Source organism: Orcinus orca, chromosome 2, assembly GCF_937001465.1.
Source record: "Orcinus orca chromosome 2, mOrcOrc1.1, whole genome shotgun sequence".
Lineage (NCBI taxonomy): Eukaryota > Metazoa > Chordata > Mammalia > Artiodactyla > Delphinidae > Orcinus > Orcinus orca.
In genome coordinates this window covers 177,530,593-177,551,728 of record NC_064560.1, presented here as the reverse complement: position 1 = coordinate 177,551,728, position 21,136 = coordinate 177,530,593, and the positions used below count along the sequence as shown (strand labels likewise).

At 42.1% G+C, this 21,136-nt stretch overlaps 1 protein-coding gene across 8 annotated transcripts in view; it reads right to left on the bottom strand.

The window, feature by feature from the left end:
* NRXN3 (neurexin 3) overlaps positions 1-21,136 on the bottom strand; it is a 1,701,263-nt gene that overhangs the window by 1,116,138 nt on the left and 563,989 nt on the right. The window lies entirely within an intron of this gene.

The window sequence follows — 21,136 nt, the reverse complement described above, 5'->3', positions numbered from 1 at the left end:
GGATTCTAACCAAGCTTTGCCTGCCCCCAAAGCCTACAGTCTATCTGCCACACCACATTCATAATCTATCTGTCACAGTAAAGTCACATCTGCCCTTCAACTACATCCTGAACCCCAGGATGGCCAAGCTAAGCACAAGATAGAGCACGATGATGGGAATCAAAAACTTAAGTAAGCGAATTAGATTAAATTTCAAATTGACATCTTGCATCCTTCAGAATAAGATAGGCATGATGTGTGTATAGTAAATATCTGTGGATATAGCTGTGTAGCAGATGGAGAGGGTGGAAAGCACTTCAATTTGCTACCTGGGAGGAATCTACAGTGCTACACTGAAGTGTCATGAAAATTCCCAGATGGGAAGCAGTTATATAAAGCAAGATCATTCCCACACTGGATGTTGGAAGTTCAGGGTCCAGGTCACAGTCTTCCTACCATCTAGCTGTGATATCTTGAGTAAGTCAATTTCCCTCTCTAGAGTATGGCTTCCTCTTCTGTAAAAGAAATGGACAGAAGACTGACTGCTAATCCAACTCTTCCTACTCTAATAGACTTCTTTGGGTGTTGTGAGGGTAAATGAACTCAAGGCTGTAAGAAAACTCTGCCAACCCCTAATATAAAATGAAGATATTGACTCTCCCCTACAGAAAGGGGTACAAGGATTCACTGATCCACTGAGAAGCTTTGGCCTCTCCTGTTTGCCCCTGAAAAGTCACCTCTTGGGTCATGGTGGATCGTACTCTAACCAAGCATTCACAATTGCCATTTCTTACCCTCTGCTTTGTCTTGACCAAACTTGAGTCATTCCTACAGGCCCCTGACCTTGAACTGTGTGTGCCCCTAAAACACAGACACAAAAAGTGGAACATGACTCCCTTATCAGTTTCTCCTGGGAATCAGCCAACCACAGTGAGACCTTATTGCTGTCAGACCCAATGGTTATTTCCCCATGCTTGTCCAACATCCCCTCCAAAGATTCTGCTTATCCCTGCTTGCCTTTTTCTCCCTAGAAAAGAAAAAAACCTTTTTTTTCTGTTTTGTTTGGTTTGCCAGTACTTTCAGACCTCACTGTCATAGCATTCTCCCTACTGCAATAGTGCCTTTCCTTCCCTTGCAATAATCTTTATGAACAAAGTCTCTCCTTACTAAGCCCTGATTTGTTTTTCTTTGACATCTCAAATGCTACAAATACACGACTTTCTAAAGATATCTCAAATTCTCTCACTTCCCTTCACATTCACAGTCACTGCCCTAGTCCAAATTTAGTCCACTACTGACTCTTTCCTGGAGAGCTAGTATTTTAGCATCAACTGTTAGTCTCCTCCAATCCACTCTCCATCCCATAGCCAAAGTGATCTTTAAAAAATAAATCATGAAAATAAATAAATAAATAAAATATAAATCATGGTCATGTTACTTCTCTGCTTATCACTATTCGACAATTTGTCACGGCCTTTAGGATAAAGTCTAAATCGGTACCACACTGTACTATCAGAGGGCTATATGACCATGCCCCTGCCTTCCCCTCCACTCTCCCTCTCTGTACTCCATCCCCACCAACCCAGCTTCTGTTCCTTAGACTTAACTTGACATTCTCCTTTTCATCCCTTGGGCTTGCAACAACCTTCTTCCTGGAAGACTACATCCACCCTTGCCTGGGTACCTCTTGCCTATCTTCCAAAGATCAGCTCAAGCATCATTACTTCGGGAAAATATTTCTGGATCCTCCAATTAGGCCAGGTTTTCCACACTTCTCAAGTTTAAGAAAGTTTCAAATTCTATGTTTAGTTGATGATTATTTGATGCCTTTCTCCTGTCGCCAGACTGTAAGTTCTATGAGGCCAAGGCTGGGTCAATTTTTGCTCACCACTGTATCACTCAGGGGTTGTCATATTCTGTCTGGCATATTGTAGGCGCTAAGTAATATTCAAATGAATATCATTTTAAATGATGGTGTGAAGAACAGTGTAACATGCAAGAGCTTTCTTTTATATAGTATGATACATCCTTGAAATGGTGAGTCTCTGGAATAAATGACTTTTCCCAGTTTTATTGAGATATAAGTGATATACAGCACTGTAGGAGCTTAAGGTATACAGCATGACTTGATTTATACATATTGTGAAATGATCACCACAGTAAGTTAACATCCATCATGTCATACAGATACCCCCCAAAAAAAAAGAAAGAAAAAAGTGTTTTTTTCCTTGTTATGAGAAATCTTAAGATCTACTCTCTTAACTTTCAAATATACTGTACAGCAGTGTTAACTACAGTCATGTTAAAATGACTTTATTTTGATCCTGCATCTGAAACTGCGATAATTTCATCAGTCACGGAACAGCAGATAAATGAACCAGTAAACGGGAAAGGGTGTGTGTGTGCGTGTCTGTTTCATTTATCTTTACAGCTGTAGATGTGTGTTATTTGGCTCTCTTTTAATAGTTTACACTAATACCCTGATCCTAACCTAGCAGAAGTTTTTCTGCCACTTTAGAGAAAAGTCTTACCTTGCTCACTGTTTCTGGGAGTAGAGAAATTATAGTTCTATTCTGACTCAGATCTAGACCCAGTCTCTTCCCCTCTCCTCCTCCACCTCCAATAAATCTTGCATCTTAAATAAGGTCGTTCATGCAGCAGTAAGAACGGGATCTTGGTTATATGGGCCTCATGTCCAATCTATCCTCCTGGAGGCAGTCACCTAGCATGACCTTGAGCTTCCTGAAGACTGAAGCCATCATTTACCCTTTGTATCCTCTGTTCTTATCCTGGTGGCTATCACATGATAGGGTCTCAATCAATATTTGCTGAATGGTAGTAAGCCATAGTGGTAATAGATGGTTTTCTGCTAACATTCTGTGGCATTAGCCTTACCCACACAATATCCCTTCCACCACCCCCCAAATCAATTTCTCCTTTCCTTCACACTCACAGTGTCCTAATGCAATATGGCTGACTTATGGGCAACAAGCTCCTTATGAAATTCTGGCCAGGAAAAGTTTCTCTTTGAAGAGGATACAAGTTATTAAGCCTCATCAATTTCATTAGTCTCTGTTACCACTGAGCACTCTAAATCAGCTCTTCTAACACGGACTGATGCCTTGATATTGGCAAACTCTGCTTGGATAATCATGCTCCTTCCTTAGAAAATTATATTTGAAATAAACACATAAAAACTAGGGTTACTGCAGGAAATTTTTGGCTGTAAGCATGAAATATAAGCCTAGAGCAAGACGATGTACATGGGAGGGAGAATATATGGATTAAAAAGATTTGTCAAGTCTTTGGATGCAAAGGTTGAGGGTACCTGTGCCCTGAATCTATCATTATCAACAAACATGTGTTAATACACACTGTACATCAGGCCCTGGGCAGTGGCGAAGGCATGGTTCTGGCCTTCCTAAAGCATGTTATCTACTGTGCAAAATGGAGTATGTATTTCAAAAAATAAATACCAACTAAAAGCAGAGGGATACAAAAGAAACAAAATTAAGAGGCCCATCAGGAGAGACACAGGACACCAAGCATTAAGAACAGAGAAGTGGGCTTCCCTGGTGGCGCAGTGGTTGAGAGTCCACCTGCCGATGCAGGGGACACGGGTTCATGCCCCGGTCCGGGAAGATCGCACATGCCGCGGAGCGGCTGGGCCCGTGAGCCATGGCCGCTGAGCCTGCGCGTCCGGGGCCTGTGTTCCGCAACGGGAGAGGCCACAACAGTGAGAGGCCCGCGTACCGCAAAAAAAAAAAAAAAAAACGAACAGAGAAGTACCAAAAATAATAGCCTGAAAAAAAAGAAAATAATAGCCTGAATACCAGAACCCTAAGCAGCACACATTCAGAGCCCTGATAAAACCTCAAGCAGGAAAAGAATTCCAGACTTAAAAGTAAATCAGCACAGATCACAAGAGCATAATTCAGTGATTCTGAATTTTAAAACAAAAGAATGGGATTCGATCATTCCTTACTACTCCTAGAGAGCCCAAATGTCTGAGCACCTCATCCCACTGAAGTTCCCTGGTCTCTGCTATGTTTTCTGGAGCCACCCTCAAACCAGGTATCAAGTCTTTCTGCCTCACCTCTAGTGCTGAGGCTGCTGCTTTTCCGCAACTGATCCTGCTGGGTCTTAGGCTTCTTCTCCTTAAACCCTTCTGCAATAATGGTCATAAGCATTATCTTGCCAAGAAAATATTCCCTGGGCAGCTTCTGGTCCAAGGAGAATATGAAGACCATGGAGTGGACTCAAATCCAATTTTAAAACCTGCAGCTATGTCCAGCCATTTCACAACTTGGAGGATAGCCTCCCCGACCTATCCACAGATCTGTAGTTATAAAATTTAAATGTTGTTTGCTGTAAGCCACTACGTTTTGGAGTGGCTTATTAACAACATTATCGAGACAATAACGGGCAAATATAGCTACTGTGAAGTCATTAAAAAATACTTTTGGGCTTCCCTGGTGGCGCAGTGGTTGAGAGTCCGTCTGCTGATGCAGGGGACACGGGTTCGTGCCCCGGTCCGGGAAGATCCCACATGCCGCGGAGCGGCTGGGCCCGTGAGCCATGGCCACTGAGCCTGCGCGTCTGGAGCCTGTGCTCCGCAACGGGAGAGGCCACGACAGTGAGAGGCCCACGTACCGCAAAAAAAAAAAAAAAACTTTTAAGTTTTTTTTTATAATTTGAGATAAAGGTTATAACAATGCTAAACTGACATTATGATATAATTTTGAAATTATCATATAATTGAATCTATGAAAGCTAACTGAAAAACTCAGGATAGAAAATTACTTTTAAGATACATATTTTAGACATACACTGCCCAAAGGAATAAAATAAAGCATTCCAGCATGTTAACAATGACCATCTCTGGTTGGTATAATTATGCTTGATTTTAGCTTTTTTTATTATCTGCCATGAAATAGGTACTCAATATTGGCTAAATAAAAAGTTGAACTAATAAATTTCCATATATCCAAATTTTCTACAGTGAACATATATCGCTTTTGTAATCACAAGTGTTTATTTTTAAAAATGGAGATCCATGACCTAGAATATTGGTAATAATCCAATGGTGACAATTCTTTATGAGGCTTCTTCCCAGCAGTGGTAAACACTCCTAACAGAACTATAACCTGGAGATTGGTTTATTGATTAGCATTTTATGAAGACATAATAGTAAGAGTCCTACCAAAGTCAAGGTTCGTTATTTCAATTGTTCCATCAGAGCCCCCAGGAACACTTCTTTGCAGTAAAAAAAATGGGATGGGTCAAACATGTCATACACAGAGGTAAAAAAATGACAAGTGTTCTGAAAGGGCTGAGGGCAAGAAAAGCAGGAAGGTGAAAGAAGGGTGGGCAAGAAGTGAGAGAATTGAAGGAAGAAAGGGGAAAAGAAAACTTACAAAGAAACCTTTCTGTTCAGCTTCATTTGAGGACATACTGCTTCCCCATCACACCACTGCCATCAACCTCCATGTACAGAAAGCCCCAGGGGGCAGACCCAACATCAGAAAGAGAGCGCCTCTTCTGCAGCAGCCAAGTCATACCCTCGAGTAGGGATTGATATCCCAGTGCACTGCTCTGCGCTCCCCACAAAATTTTAGCCATTTGGTTTCAGAGTCATGACCCCCTCTTGCCAAGACCACCTCTCATTCCCACAGTTCAAAAAGAGATTGTTTCCAGGCTAGGCAATGTGCTTGCAGAGGCCTTGGGGGCCTGTCCTTCCCTTCTACCTCTGTCACCTGTCTAGGCAGACATAGGTGCCAGCCCACATTTTATGGCAGCCTCCGTGCCAATCATTTTGAACAAACAAGGGTCAATTTCATCCCTCTGGCAAGGAACTGTCCATTAAAAGGTAGACATTATTGCTATATCAAGCCTAAAAGATGGATAGACAAGGGAAGAAAGGACTGTGTGAGACTGATCAGGAAGAAATAAAGAAGAGGGGATAAAGAAGAGGAAAGAGGGGGAAGAGTAAGGAGGACAGGGAAAGGCAAGGGAAAAGAGTGAGAGGGAGCAAAAGGGAACTGGAAACTCTTCTCACCAAGGTCAGTGCACTGCTTCAGATGGCAGAAGTGCCTGCCCAGGATGCACGAGTCAGCTTCTCCTTCTACCCGAGCTTTGTTCTTTCCACGCCTGCCCATCTGTCCACTAAGCAACACTGACTCTTGCTTCTCTACAGATAATGCTGGCAACAGCTGTTACGGGGCAAAGACGCTAGGCCTCCGCCTAAGGGAGCTGCTGGACGACTCTCCTCCAGGCACATCTCCACCTCTGCCCACCAGAAAATCCCAATCTGTGTGTGTGTGTGTGTGTGTCTGGGGGTAGAGAGGAGGGACATTCGGGCCCCAAGTTTCTCCAAATTTATCTGCTAGTAAACCAGAATTCTAACTTCAGTAGAGTAACTCTTAGAGTTAACCCCACTCATTTAGGCTTTCATTCAGCCTTTCATTTTCTCCCTCCACAAACACGGAGTGAACTGCTTTTCTATCCTTGGCAGTGGGATACTTGATACATGCTTGATGGCAGGAGACAGATAAGCAAAACAAAATACAGAGAGGTCCAGGTTTATGGCTGAAGCATGTGGTATGTCTGTGTGTACATGTGGGTATGAACGTAGGTGTGAGTTTGGGTACATGGCGGCCCTGGATAAACTGTGATAGGGCAAAGTCTATCTCACCAGCCCCAAGCTGTAGAGATTTTGTGCTTTTCTGGAGCAGCCCCATGGAAACTTAAGAGTTCCTCTCCTTTACTCAGGAATCAAGAATGCAGGCAAGAGGATGTGGAAGACGCTGATCATTCTTCTAAATCCTGAATCTACTTCAAATGCACAGCTTCTAGCACTGCTTATTCCTTAGATTCACCCCTGAAAGTCCTGAAGCAGAGAACAGACAGGGCTGGAAGATAAACAAGGATCTCTCCATTTCCCCACAGCTCTTTTTCCCTCATGTGATACCAGATCCCACCTCCAAGACCTCCCATTTTAAGGAATGGCAAAGCATAATAGAAAATCTGACGGACTGGGTTTTACAAATGCTACCTCCAGTATTCACTAACGTCGTGACTATGACAAGTTATTTCATCTTTCTGAGCCTTGGTTTAATTAAAAGATATGAATGATACCTCAAACTTTATAAGCTTGCTCTAAATTTAAATGAGAGACTAATACTCCTCCAGGTATTAAACACAAAGTTACAGGCGCTGTGCTAAGATTTTTACATAATCATCTTATTTAAGCCTCACAACAACCCCAAGGAGTTTGTTTTATAGATCAGAAAGCTGAGGTTCAGAGAGGTTAAAAACACACCCAAGATCATATAATAATCAGTGATGGAATCAGCATTCATATCCGGCTCTGTTCCACACCAGAGCTCCTGCATCTTAAACATCAAGTTATACCTGGCATATAACAGGTACTCAGTAAATGTGAATTCCCTTTTTATACCTCCTGAGGTGTGCATTTCAGTGGGTTTGATAACCTTGGTACAACCCTACACTCTCTCCAAAGTTGCCTTTCAGTAGTTCCCCTATTCTTGGAGATGATCAGAAATCTGAATATTCAGACCAGTTCTTTAAGCACCTCTTTTTAAACAGATGTGTTGATAACGTAAGGTTTGGGTAATGAGATTTCCCAGGCCATAAGCTGCTAACTGAATTAATTGCCTAGTCTATTTGCAGTAAATAAAGGGACTAATACATGTAAAAAAAAAAAAATCACAAAGACCCATTGATCTTGTGCAGAAAGGTTCGGAGCTGCGTTGCACAAGGATCTAACTGTCAGCTACACAGGAAGACCACCCCAAAGGCACAAAGCTAGAGCACCTCCTGACATTGCTTTAGGATCGAGAGCTATGGTCCAGGTTTCAAAATATTGAGATACGAGTCCCACCATGACTACCTGTATGACTTTGGACCACCTGTGTAATACATAACCATCCGAACCTCAGTTCTTCCTTTGTAAACTTATCAGCACCAGAATATACGATTTTTATGTTTCTGACCAACTCCAGCATTCAATGATTCTGTATCAGCTGATATTTGTCAAAGCCATGGTTTCCTTGTCAAATGATACCCTGAGATATTCCTAAGGCCAAAGATAAATGTAGCCTTGCTTTTGAAATATGTGATTTAACCACACTCAGTCTAGGACTATTTTGAGCAATAAGATTAGGAAATAAATGTGATGCTGCCTATTGTGGGCTCAAGATATTTTGTCTTCAGGATATACAACTAGCAATCACCTCTCAGAAATACACCAGTGAATCCCACTGGCCTCACAAATCCATAGTCCATATGACATTACAATGTCCAATGATCATATGGGTTATTGCATTAGTAACAAATGCCTGCTGCTTAAAGGGGCAGAGCCACAAAGTTCCCTGGTCCTGGAAGCCATCCTTGCATTCAGTGAATACACAGCCTCTCCTCACCCTCCTTCATTCCCTCAATGACTATTGGATGATGGAGGAACTCAAGACCACAACAGATGAGGACTACTTGAAGAAACTAATAGTTTATCCTGAGAATGACTGACAACCTTTCAGTGGAACAATGACAGACCTCTTTAACTACCTAAAGGTCTACTACAGAAGAGCGTTTAGGTTTGATAGTTCTATATATCCCAGGTGCCCAAGGCGCAGTAAGTACCAAGTAAATATTAATTGAGGGATTAAATCCTGTATAGTTCCCAAAGCCAGAACCAAGATCAAAAGAAAGATATTAGAAGAAGAGAGACTTCAGTTTACAGTAAACGGGAGATATTCAGAATAAAGGTATACCTAATTTTATTGCACTTTGCTTTATTGTGCTTAGCAGATATTGTGTGTTTTACAAATTGAAGGTCTGTGGCAACCCTGTGTTGAACGAGAAGACTATCAGCCCCATTCTTCCGATGGCATTTGCTCACTTTGTGTCTCTGTGTCACATTTTGGTCATTCTTGCAATATTTCCAACCTTCCACCAGCAAAAAGATGACAACTCACTGAAGGCCCAGATGACGGGTAGCATTTTTTTAGCAATAGAGTATTTTTAAATGAAGGTACACACATTGTTTAGACATAATGCTATTGCACACTTAATAGACTACAGTATAACATAAACATAGCTTTCATATGCACTGGAAAACCAAAAACTTCATGGGACTCACTTTACTGTGATACTTACTTTATTGAGGTGGTCTGGAACCAAACCTGCAATATCTCCGGGGTATGTCTGTATTTGGTGCTCTGCAAAACTGAAACAGCAGCTTCTTGAAGAGTGAGCTCCCCTGTCACTGCGAGCAGTAGAATATATTGATCACAGAAGAGTAGGCTCTGGAGTGAAAGGTCCAGAAGAACTCAGTGACCTTAGGCAAGTTATTTAATGTAGCCGTGACCTCCATTCCTCAGATGTAAATTGAGAATGAAATAGCACCTACTTACACAGTTATCGCAATGATTAAGCTACCCACTGCTGTGCATTTAGCGCAGCATATGGAAACAGAAAATGTTCCCATAGAGTCCGTACAGCATTTCAGAGATTTTGTCAAGGGTGTTCATGCATCAGATGTTAGGTCAGACTCAAAAACCTCAGAGGTCTTTTCCAACTAAATACGAATCTAAATTCTGATAGAGTCACCCCCACCCTCATCCCAATCAATGTTTTTATCACCTGTACAGCTACCTGACTTTTACTCATCAATCTTTTCTCTTTCTACTTCTGCTCTCAACATAGACCTGACTTTGTAGATTTCCACAGGAGGCTCCATCTTACAGTATCTGGAGAAGCTGGGATGCTTGTGAAATAAGTTTCATTACAGCCTGAGAAATGGGGCAAAGGGAGCAGAGACAGCCAGCTGGAGTTGAGGTCCCTGTCAGCAACTGCCTGCCACCATATGCGGTGACATTAAGAGTGAGCCACTATCTTCAGATCCTTTCTGGGGGTCTGAAGACTTCTGGAGTAGGGAGAATTCAAGTAAGCAAACATCAGAGCAGTCATCTTTCCTTACAATGTCACTGATGGAGATTAAAAATGTACTAGCCTTAGCTGGTGTCAGTATGTGGCCCTGGGAGACCACAGGAAAACAATACTCTAATATCTGTGGGTCACAGCAGGAAGCTGCAGACAAGGGGTTTGCAGAGAAGACTGAAATCTGAAAGACACAGGGCTTTCTTTCCCTGGAGGAAAAAAGATGGGGAGCGTGCTAGCCCCACAGATTTCATAAGGTTTCTGATTAACTGGCCTCTCAGAAGGCTCTGTGGGGGTTTGTCATTTTGATGAGAATGCCTTGCTGTAAAGGTTAAACATGCTAAGAAGCATGAAGTGATCTCCAAGAAACCTTGCATTTCCTTGCCAGGGACATAGCTGGCCAATATTCCACAGAAGGGGGCCTTTTGAGAGCTATATACCCAGAGTTTCCGGCCCCAAGTCCCAAATGCACTTGTCACTCCAAAATTCTCTCTGTTGGGCTGGATTTATTTGTCATATGGGGTAATATGGGATCGTTGATGAAATAAGAGACATGTACACATGTCTTTTCCCTTCATATTTATTTTCTCTAAATCAATTGCCAACATTCTAAATAAATTTACCAACAAGAATAAGACTGGAGACTAACCAAATACCTTTGTTACAATGCATGATTGTACTGCTTAGTAATCCATGGGGACATAAACATACATCTTCATAAAATATGCACAAATACTGCTCCTGCAGTATCTTCGGATTTCTTTGAAAAATCCAATGATAGGAGAACCAAAAGGAGGGGCTAGAAACACTATATTCTATTCTTTGGGCAACTTATTTCCTACCTGGAGCCCTCAGCTTCCTGATCTAGAACTGGGGGTAGGGGGGTTGTGCGAGATGGTATCTGGGCCTCTGGCGAGACAAATAATTCTACAGCGCTTTACACTCATCTGGTTTTCTTTGGATCAATCCAGGTCTAGGTTTCAGTTTGGCCCTTCTATTCATGACTGTTACACGTTTGCGTTTCTCTTCCTTAAATAATCTCTGATTATATTAAAAACAGAACAGCAAAACATCTCAGAAACTAGAGGGAAACTACACGTGTGCTCTATCACTCACACGTACACAATCCCCAGCATTGGGTGTCATTGATGTGAAGTCCTAACGGGAGACCAGAATACAGAGAAATTAAAAATACGATTTTTCCTACCTATAAGGAAAGAATCTTTTAGCTTAATTTCAAGTATGGCCACTTTTACAAGAGAAAGAGAAACAATTCATTTTTCCACCAAATACATGCAAAGCTTGGTTGAAATAATCACAGTAACAACAGACCATTTTAGCATAATTCTTCAAAATCTGGGATTACAGTAGTCATGTCTTGATTCCAAATACAAACCATGTGAAGTATGGAGAAAAGCATGCTTTGGTATGTTCCCTTCTGGTGCAACCTTCCTTCCCCCTGTTAAGTTCTAGCCTATATCATATACTTAAACACAGAAATCATATCTAGGTCATTTCTACAACACAAGAAAAAACTGAATAAAAAAAACACCAGTCTGAGAATTTTTTCATTCTTGAATTGCAGAATTCTAGCTTCAGAAAGGGACATGCTGGCTTATGATCTCTGTGAACACAACATACACTTTGACTCTATAATAAAGAGGCTCACAAAAAGCCAATTAAGCAACCACTGTTGATATTCTCAGTGGTAAATACAGAAACTGAGGCACAGAGAGAGAATAAGTCACATATGTTCAGAGTGAGACCAGTATATATAGGCGACTCCTAGCTATATCCCCTTAATCGCTACCTCACTCTTCCCCACTCCTCCCAAGACTCTCCATCTGATCTGAGATGCTTGAGTAGCACAGGGAAGAAACAATGGGCTTCTACGACCAAACCCTTATTCTAATCCAGTCTCGGCCACTCTCTAGCTGTGTACCACTGGTTAGTAAATCCTATCAACATTACCCCTTAAATATCTATTGGATGTGTCCCCAGAACTCGACCTCCATTCTCCCTATCACAGTTAGGACTCTTATTTCCCACCCTGAATTAATATAAATGCAAACTGAACTAACGTACACTGGCCTCTTGGCCTACTGTCTCCCACGTGCCAATCATCCCTTGCCAGAGGGATTTGACTTTGTTATCCCATTGCTAAAACTGGCATGCCCCCTTACGAGTTTAGTAAGGTCCAAACTTCTGGGGAGAACAAACAAGGCGCCTCACAACTGACCCTACCACTTCTTCAGCCACACCTTCTAAAACATCCCCTCAAATTTAAGACTTAGATACCATCCACGAGGAAAACTTCCTGTTTACAGAAGTCATCTTTGCATATCTGTTCCTTCTGCTTGAAATACTTTTCCCTGCCTGGTCTTCCTGGGAGATTCCTGCTACTCCACCAAGCCTCAGTTCCAGTGTCACCCAATCTCTGACACTGTCCATGATATTTCTCCTCGCATTTATGTCCTTTCCTCAGGTATCAGAATATATTGATATGTTTATGAGGAACATCACAATCAATTCTATTGTACCTTGAAGGATCAAAGCGGCCTCTGGCACACAGTACTCAACAGGTGCTTTGGAATGAATGACTTGGGGCCTTATTTTCTTCATCTAGGAAATGAGGCTAAGATTACGCAGCCTGAAGAATGGATGTGAGGGTTAAATGGCCCAGTGTATATTAAGAATACAAAGCAGGCATATAATTTCTCTCAAAAAAGTTAACTTTCCTTTCCTCTTAATCGAGACTGGAGCAAGGAAGGATTCATCTATCTGTGAAAAGACCCAAGATGCAGCTAAAAAATGCTATGACAATCCCCTTGTGTTGCATTTTGAAGCACTTGTTTCTCATAATTTAGCAGCATCTCAGTTTATTGCATCTATAATGGGCAGACGTCTGCTGGCAGTTAAGCAGCTTTTAGCAAAGGCAGTAATAAAGGTACAAAGCAGTAATATAAACGGCCACCATGTCTCTGCATTTGACAGAATCACAGCCAACAGCAGGTGTGCCACAGTTCTAAGCAGCTGTCACGCTCTGCCTCAAAGTGCTGACCTTCACATTCTCAGGCTAAACACAGGCCTAGCTGCAGATTTTCCAAAGATCGCCAAAGTCCCCAGCCTGTCCTTCTGAGACCCCTGGAGCTTCAAGCTTCTCAAACGACTAGAATCTTCCTCCCTTACTCTCTTCTTTAGACCATCAGGAGAAGCTGTGATCAGGGGTATCTCAGACCCCAACCTGGCAGAATAACACTTAGGAAGGGTTCATGGATTATAGGACAATTTCCTGGGATCATACAATCCTGGGCCTGTGGAAAGGAGAACAGGAAGAGAAACAAGAAGAGGCTGAATCTGAGCAACGCTACGGTCATCACCAGGGATATAGCTGTGGGTCTTAACACAATTAAAAAATGGGCAGAAGACCTAAACTGACATTTCTCCAAAGAAGACATACAGATGGCCAAGAGGCACATGAAAAGATGCTCAACATCACTAATTATTAGAGAAGTGCAAATCAAAACTACAATGAGGTATCACCTCACACCAGTCGGAACAGCCATCATCAAAAGTCTACAAACAATAAATGCTGGAGAGGGTGTGGAGAAAAGGGAACCCTCCTACACTGCTGGTGGGAATGTAAATTGGTACAGCCACTATGGAGAACAGTACAGAGCTTCCTTAAGAAACTAAAAACAAAGCTACCATATGATCCAGCTATCCCATTCCTGGGCATATATTTGGAGATAAACATGGTTCAACGGGGACATGCACCCCAATGTTCATTGCAGCACTATTTACAATATCCAAGACATGGAAGCAACCTATATGTCCATCAACAGAGGAATGGATAAAGAAGATGTGGTACATATATACAATGGAATATTACTCAGACATGAAAAACAGTGCCATTTGCAGAGACATGGGCAGACCTAGAGACTGTCAGAGTGAAGTAAGTCAGAAAGAGAAAATCAAATATCATGTAATATCATTTATATGTGGAATCTAGAAAAATAGTACAGATGAATTTATTCGCAAAGCAGAAATAGAGACAAAGATGTAGAGAACAAACTTATGGATACCAAGGAGGTGGCAGGGTGGGATGAATGGGGAGATTGGGACTGACATATATACACTACTGTGTATAAAACAGATAACTAATGAGAACCTACTGTATAGCACAGGGAACTCTACTCAATGCTCTGTGGTGACCTAAATGTGAAGGAAATCCAAAAAAGAGGGGATACATGTATACGTATAACTGATTCACTTTGCTGTACAGCAGAAACTAACACAACATTGTAAAGCAACTATACTCCAATAAAAATATTTTTTAAAAAAGATGTGGTACATATATACAATGGAATATTACTCAGCCATTAAAAAGAATGAAATAATGCCATTTGCAGCAACATAGATGGACCTGGAGATTATCATACTAAGTAAAGTAAGTCATACAGAGGAAGACAAATATCATATGATATTGCTTATATGCGGAATCTTAAAAAATGATACAAATGAATTTATTTACAAAACAGACACAGACTCACAGACTTAGAGAAGGAACTTGTGGTTACCAGGGGGGAAGTGTGGGAGGGGAGGGATAGATTGGGAGCTTGGGAATGACATATACACACTGCTATATTTAAAAGAGATAACCAACAAGGACCTACTGTATAGCACAGGGAACTCTGCTCAATATTCTGTAATAACCTAAATGGGAAAAGAATTTGAAAAAGAATGGATACTTGTGTGTGTACAACTGACTCACTTTGCTGTACACCTGAAACTAACATAACATTGTTAATCAACTATACTCCAACATAAAATAAAAATTTAAAAAGCACCAATGGATAAGAAAAAATGGGGACATGTTGGTTGATGTTGATGAATTATGTATTTCTTGGGGGCCCTCTTTCTCTAATACATGTATTTACCCTTGAAAGGGGGTAAACAATGGACTGAAAAAGAGACAGTCTTTTAATGATCTTAAGAAATCCAAGGCTCTACTCGTTAATCCAGCAATTAAAACTTTTAAGTCATGGACCTGAAGTATTCCCAGTATATCAAGGTATTCGTATTTTTAGATGAATGAACCAAGAGACGTGACAACTTCATCGCAGTGCTGATATGACTAAACTGAGCCTCCTAACCCAGACAGTACTGCAGACTGCAAGAACCAAGGACTAGCATCCCTGCCCTGCCTTTCACTCACCTTTACCCCTCTACTCAGGATAAGGGACGCCACTGCCAAGCTGATGACATTTGAGAATCACAGAGTTTTATAACTGGATGGGCCCTGAGAGAGCATGAAACCCAATTGCCTCATTTTGTTTTTGCAGAACAGAGAGGCCAGAGGATCCCAGTAAGAATCTCAAGGTCACATATCTAAATAAAGGGCCTGGATGTTCCTAGGGGAATAAGAGCAGAGCCTCAATGGCACGGGAACAAGGGAAAGCAACATGCATTTTTATATTTGACCCTGGAAGCCAGGGTTTCTTTTGTTCCCACACCAGTGAGTCAGTCTGAGCAGACCCCAGTAGATCCAGAACTGGTTATAAAGTGGTAATATCATGTTGGACATATTTTGCTTTCTAATTGTTATCTCATTCTTTCCTATGATATTCCTGGATCATTGCCCTTGGTAGATTGCATTACAATTTGCAGATTATTAGACTGTGAGCTCAAGAACTGAAACTATGTCTTCTACAAATTTGTATCCTCACAACTGAGCTCACCAAGCTTGGTACAGAGAAAAGGAATGGAAATGTGAATGTTGAAGTTAATTCCAAAGAAGTATCATAGCTTCATTTCCTGCAATTTGAGGGACCAAGAGCCACTGAAACTAAAGCTACTTAAGAATGTGTTGAATATTTAAACATTTTAATAATCTCACTTCAATACTCTGAGGAAGGCACAAAATGAATTTGAGCTTTTCCTAACGTATGACATGCTACCTAGTTTTCCAAAGACGAGATCGATGTAGGCTGACCTAGGATGATAGCAGTGGAGAGGGAGAGAAGTGGACAGATGCAGGATGGGTTTAGATGAGGAGACGACAGGAACTTGCTGAGACAGACTGAATGAGAAGAAAAATCGAGGAAAATGCCAAGGACAATGGTGATGCCACTTACTGAGATGGGAAAAACTAAAAGTAAAAAAAAAGAAAAGAAAAAAAAGTCTAAGGCAGGGAGGAGGCACTGAAGATTTCTATTTTTCAATGTTATGATTAAGATATCTATCAGATATCCAAATGAAGACGTCAAGCAGACAACTGGATATAGAAATCTGGGGCTCCAGAGAGAGTTCGAGGCTAGAGAGACTGATTTGGGAATCACTGACACATAGATAACCTTTGACACCATGGCAGTGGATGAGGGCACAAAGGGCAATGTGCAGACCAGGAGGAGACCCAGGACAGAGGACTGGGACCCTTCCTCCAACATTTAATAACCTCGTAGTATGTGTACAGCACAGTGCTGGAGACTGTGGGAAAACAAAAATACCTAATGCACTGTTTTTCCTTCAATGACCTTATAATCCAACCCCTTTCATATATAAGAGGAGGAAAGGCTACTCAATGTAATGGAAAGTACAGTGGATTAGGAGTCAAGATCCATGAATTTTAACCATTCTACAGCTGCTCCAAGTTAAAGTGAGATTAACTTTTCAGGGCTTCCAATTGCTCCCTTGCTGAAATAAGGATTAGGTACAGGTAACATCGACTGAATCTGCCAGGCCTGCTATGTCCTGATGTCTTGATTTCCATGTGGCATCCAAATGGCACACTCTAGCCTCCTCTGAAGTCAGTGTCTCACCCTCCCCAGCAGGATGTACTGCTGCCCCAGGAGCACACAGCAGCCATCAGAGGGGCTGGCTGAAAGCAAAGTCCCCGAGCAGCTGCTGCCTGCAAGCCTTTCCTGCTGGAACAGGGTCATTTGAGAGAACCCATAATATCTGCATTCTTGGTTTTCAGCTGGTGTTTATGTCAGATAAGTGGAATCCCGGGGACCAGTGAGAAGAGCAGATTTACCCTCCCTATCACATTTTCTTAGTTCTACAATTTAATATTCTCAAAGGCATCCAATATCCATGACCCCAGGAAATATTTTTGTTTATCACACAGAAGTAGTCCATGTGGCTGGGCATCTATAACAGGACATGGCCTTATGGATCAGGGCACCCCAAGCTTCACCATGAAGGAACACTATGAAAATGGTTCAGTAAGATTATATATTTACATATTAGGTGATCCTTCATATCTATTCTAGGTGACTGCCCACCTGGACAGAGCTGATTGTAGAAGAACAGACAGATGAACTAAACTGGGCCAACTGGGCTCTCTTTCTGGAAAATGTAAACTGTGAATGGAAAACTCCAGAACCCGTAGGTCAAGAGAGATGCATCACTTCAATCACAGTGCCTTGGGATCCCCAGAGTTGTTCTGCTTCCCTTTTCAAGATGTAATTGGTGAGATCGTTATTTGATCAATAACTCTCTAGGTAATCATGCAATATGTCTTCTTCCTTTACTGTTAGTCATTGTCAATTCTGTAGCTTGCAACCAAGGGAACCTTACCTAGTAATTATCAGTGTCCCCATTTTACAGATAAGGAAACTAAGACTTGGACAAAATAAAAAATTTGTTGTATATTACCTAGCTACTGACAGAACCAACTCAGGAACCAAGGTACATCTGACTAAAATTCACGCCATTAACCACTAGGCCATCCTGACTCTAAGTGCTATAGTGTAGTTTATTTTTGTCATAGGGATGAACCTGTGCTGAGTCCTATTTTATTTCTTGCTAAACAAATGATGGCATACATTCAGGAAAAGCCATCTAGGGAAGGGGGTAGAATCTGCAGTGGCCTCAAATTGAAGTTCGATAGTCCACAAATAAATTAAATCCATAGCCTTGCCTATTGACACTTGGTCCCCACTAAGTGTCACTTAGTGGGCTTAGGGTTAATGCTTCTAGAAAAAAATTAGAGAATGGTAAATTGAGTGAACTTGTTGATGGTGTTATGGTGCGTGGGGCAGCATTCCTTGACAAAGGGGATCATGCTCTTGCATAAAGAATGTTAATGCTCTTCCTTTACCACTCTTCAGAAGTGCCTATAATGGATACTGAGGGTCAGAGGTAAAGAGAGGCCATAGTTTTATTATTACTAGCAGACAAGAAAATCTAAGAAACCTCAGGTCCCCTTTTCCCAACCATCACTCACCCATGTAGGCATGGCCTCTCCCATCTGTCTGCCCTGCTATTCCCCTAAAAGATCAGGCATGACATCTACCAAACATTAGCACAGTTCCCACCTTTCCTTGTCCAGTAGGACTATACACCCCTTGATCAAAACCAGAAGCTGTGTCGGTTTTTTGGGTTTTTTTTTTTTTGCATTGCCAGCATCTAATACAGTGCCTGGAACAAATTAGGGTTTCAATAAATGTCTGCTGCATGTATGAAAAATGAACAAAAGTCAAAACCATCTCCACTGACGAATCAGTTTCAATAAAGAAAAACAGTGTCATAGGGAAACAGTTTTCTTTGCCAGCAAAGTAGAGTCCTATCATTTTTACACTCCACTGATCCATTCTGAACATGGTGTCAGGAACAATACAGGGCCAGAAAACAATTAGCGGGGGAACAAAACAATCAGTTGAACCATCTGGGATTTGAGCGACATGTAGATTAAATGTCTTAAATTTGCCAGGCTCCTTCTCATTTGGCCACAATGGATGATTCTTGGCTGCACTGTACCAGGAATAATTGTCCCTCATATATCCCCAATCAGCTGCCTTTTAATGACTAGTCAGCAAGTGACAACGTAAAAGGTGCAGTGACTTTCACTGTACTTGGCAAATCTTGGACCAACTCCCATTGATTTGCCCTTGGAACAGCTGATCTCAGGGACACCTTGCTCAGCGGTCTCCAGTCCCTGCTGCAGGCCCCTGAGTTGGAAAGATACCCAGGAGAAAGAAGTGAGATGTCTGAAGGGACCTTTGGTTCTTACACCACCTTCCTAGACAGTGGATGATCCACAATTTCCTGGCTTATATCAAAATGGTCTCATGCATCCCAGAGGTCGAATGACTTTTCTATCTCCCCAAACCAGCAACCAGGATAGTCTACCCTAAAAACGGATTTGGAAGGAGTTCAGGAGCTTGACAGACTGGCCAGCCAAATGAGACCCACTTCTGTGCCGGATGGCCGCCTCCCCATCTTAGTTCATGTTCTGGGGTGGCTGCTTTGAAAATTCAGTGAATCTGAATTTCACTTCTATGAGCCCCAAAAAAGCTCCTTTTCCTTTACTCCAATATCCTGTGTCCTCCTTCTGGTCCAGCTGTAGGGAAGGTTTGCAGTTCTCTTGAAATATACTTTAACTAGCAATATGGTTGGCCTCACAAAAATGACTCCTTGAAAATTCTTGACTGGTTATGCAAGCATGTTCCAGGATCCCTCCTTATCACCAGACTTCTGATACCTGGACAATTCTGGCCACTGGTAGTCTTTAAGGGTGTGACCCTGCATGTCCCTCTCCTCAGGAAAGTCTTCACTAAATTTCCATGTCCCCCTCATGGTCCAGCCCATGCTGCTGCCTTGTATCATTTTATTACTGCTTCTTATATCGATGTGTCAACTCCTCAGCTAAAGAAATGATAAGCTTCTGTAGACAGAAACTACCTCTACTACACACACAGTATCCTCAAAGCCCTAGAACTACGCCCTCAGCAAAACTTGATAACTATGTAAATTATCCTTTCATACAAAATAGAGACTGACAACTCATGGACAGCCAGCCAGATTCTGTGTGGTTGGCATATAAAACAATTAACCAAGCTGCAATCTGGATGTGGCTTATAGACTAGGATCTCCTTGTCTTGATGTTGTCTCTTTGCTTACCTTTATCTCTGCCCTTTACCCAAACTGTAAATTCAGTGCAAGTGTAAGATCCTAAAGCGGTAGAGAGAAAGGGGCTTCCCCCAGCATCCTGGCCTGTTGTAAATGGTCAGCCCCCACTCTTTGTCCCCCAACTCTTCAGCTACCTCTCACACCCTTCCCCCCACCTCACTACACACTCCATTCTGTTATGGACTTTGTTTGGTTCCTCAACTGTGCCATGGTCTCCTTTGATTTTTTTTTTTAGAGGAGATTTTTGTTTTTAAGTTTTTCTTTTCCTTGATGTGGACCATTTTTAAAGTCTTTATTGAATTTGTTACAATACTGCTTCTGTTGCTTATGTTTTGGTTTTTTGGCTGCGAGGCATGTGGGATCTTAGCTCCCCGACCAGGAATCGAACCTGCATGCCCTGCATTGGTAGGTGAAGTCTCAACCACTGATCGCCAGGGAAGTCCCGGTGTGCCATGGTCTCTTACCTCTTGGCACACGTTGCCCTCATGTAAAAGACACCGGCTTCCTCCCACCTCGTTGCCAAGCTAACTCTTACTTATATTTCAAGTCTCAACCTATATATTTCTTTCTTGAAGAAGCTTTCTATGAATCTCTACGGTATGTTGGGTCCCCTTGCAAAGGCCTCCCAAACTTCTCTGTGCTTTTCCTTTAATGATGTTGATGACAATAATTATGACTGTAACAATCACTAACATTTACTAAATGCTTTCCATAGTCCAGGAACCTACTGACTCACTTAATCCTCATTAATATCCTGTGAGGTAGGTACCTAATTATCTCCATTTTGCAAATGAGGAAATCAAGTCTCAAAGATATTATCTTGAGAAAGTTTGTATCACTCCATGAGGGCCACATCTCTCACCGAGTCTGGCCCCAGAATTCATGTTCTTAACCAACACATAACACTGCTTCTTATAAAACTCAACACGTCTGTGATTATTTAACAGCTAAGCATTCCGCTAGGCAGCAAGCCCCACAGAACAGGGCTGGGGCTATTTTGTTCAACAGTGTATTTCTAAAGCCTAATCCAAGAGCTAGCACGAAGGAAACATCAAAAAGCATGAGTTCCCTGGTGGCGCAGTGGTTGAGAGTCCGCCTGCCGATGCAGGGGACGCGGGTTTGTGCCCTGGTCCGGGAGGGTCCCACATGCCGCGGAGCAGCTGGGCCCGTGAGCCATGGCCGCTGAGCCTGCGCGTCCGGAGCCTGTGCTCCGCAGCGGGAGAGGCCACAGCCGTGAGAGGCCCGCGTAACGCCAAAAAAAAAAAAAGCATGAGTTAAATGA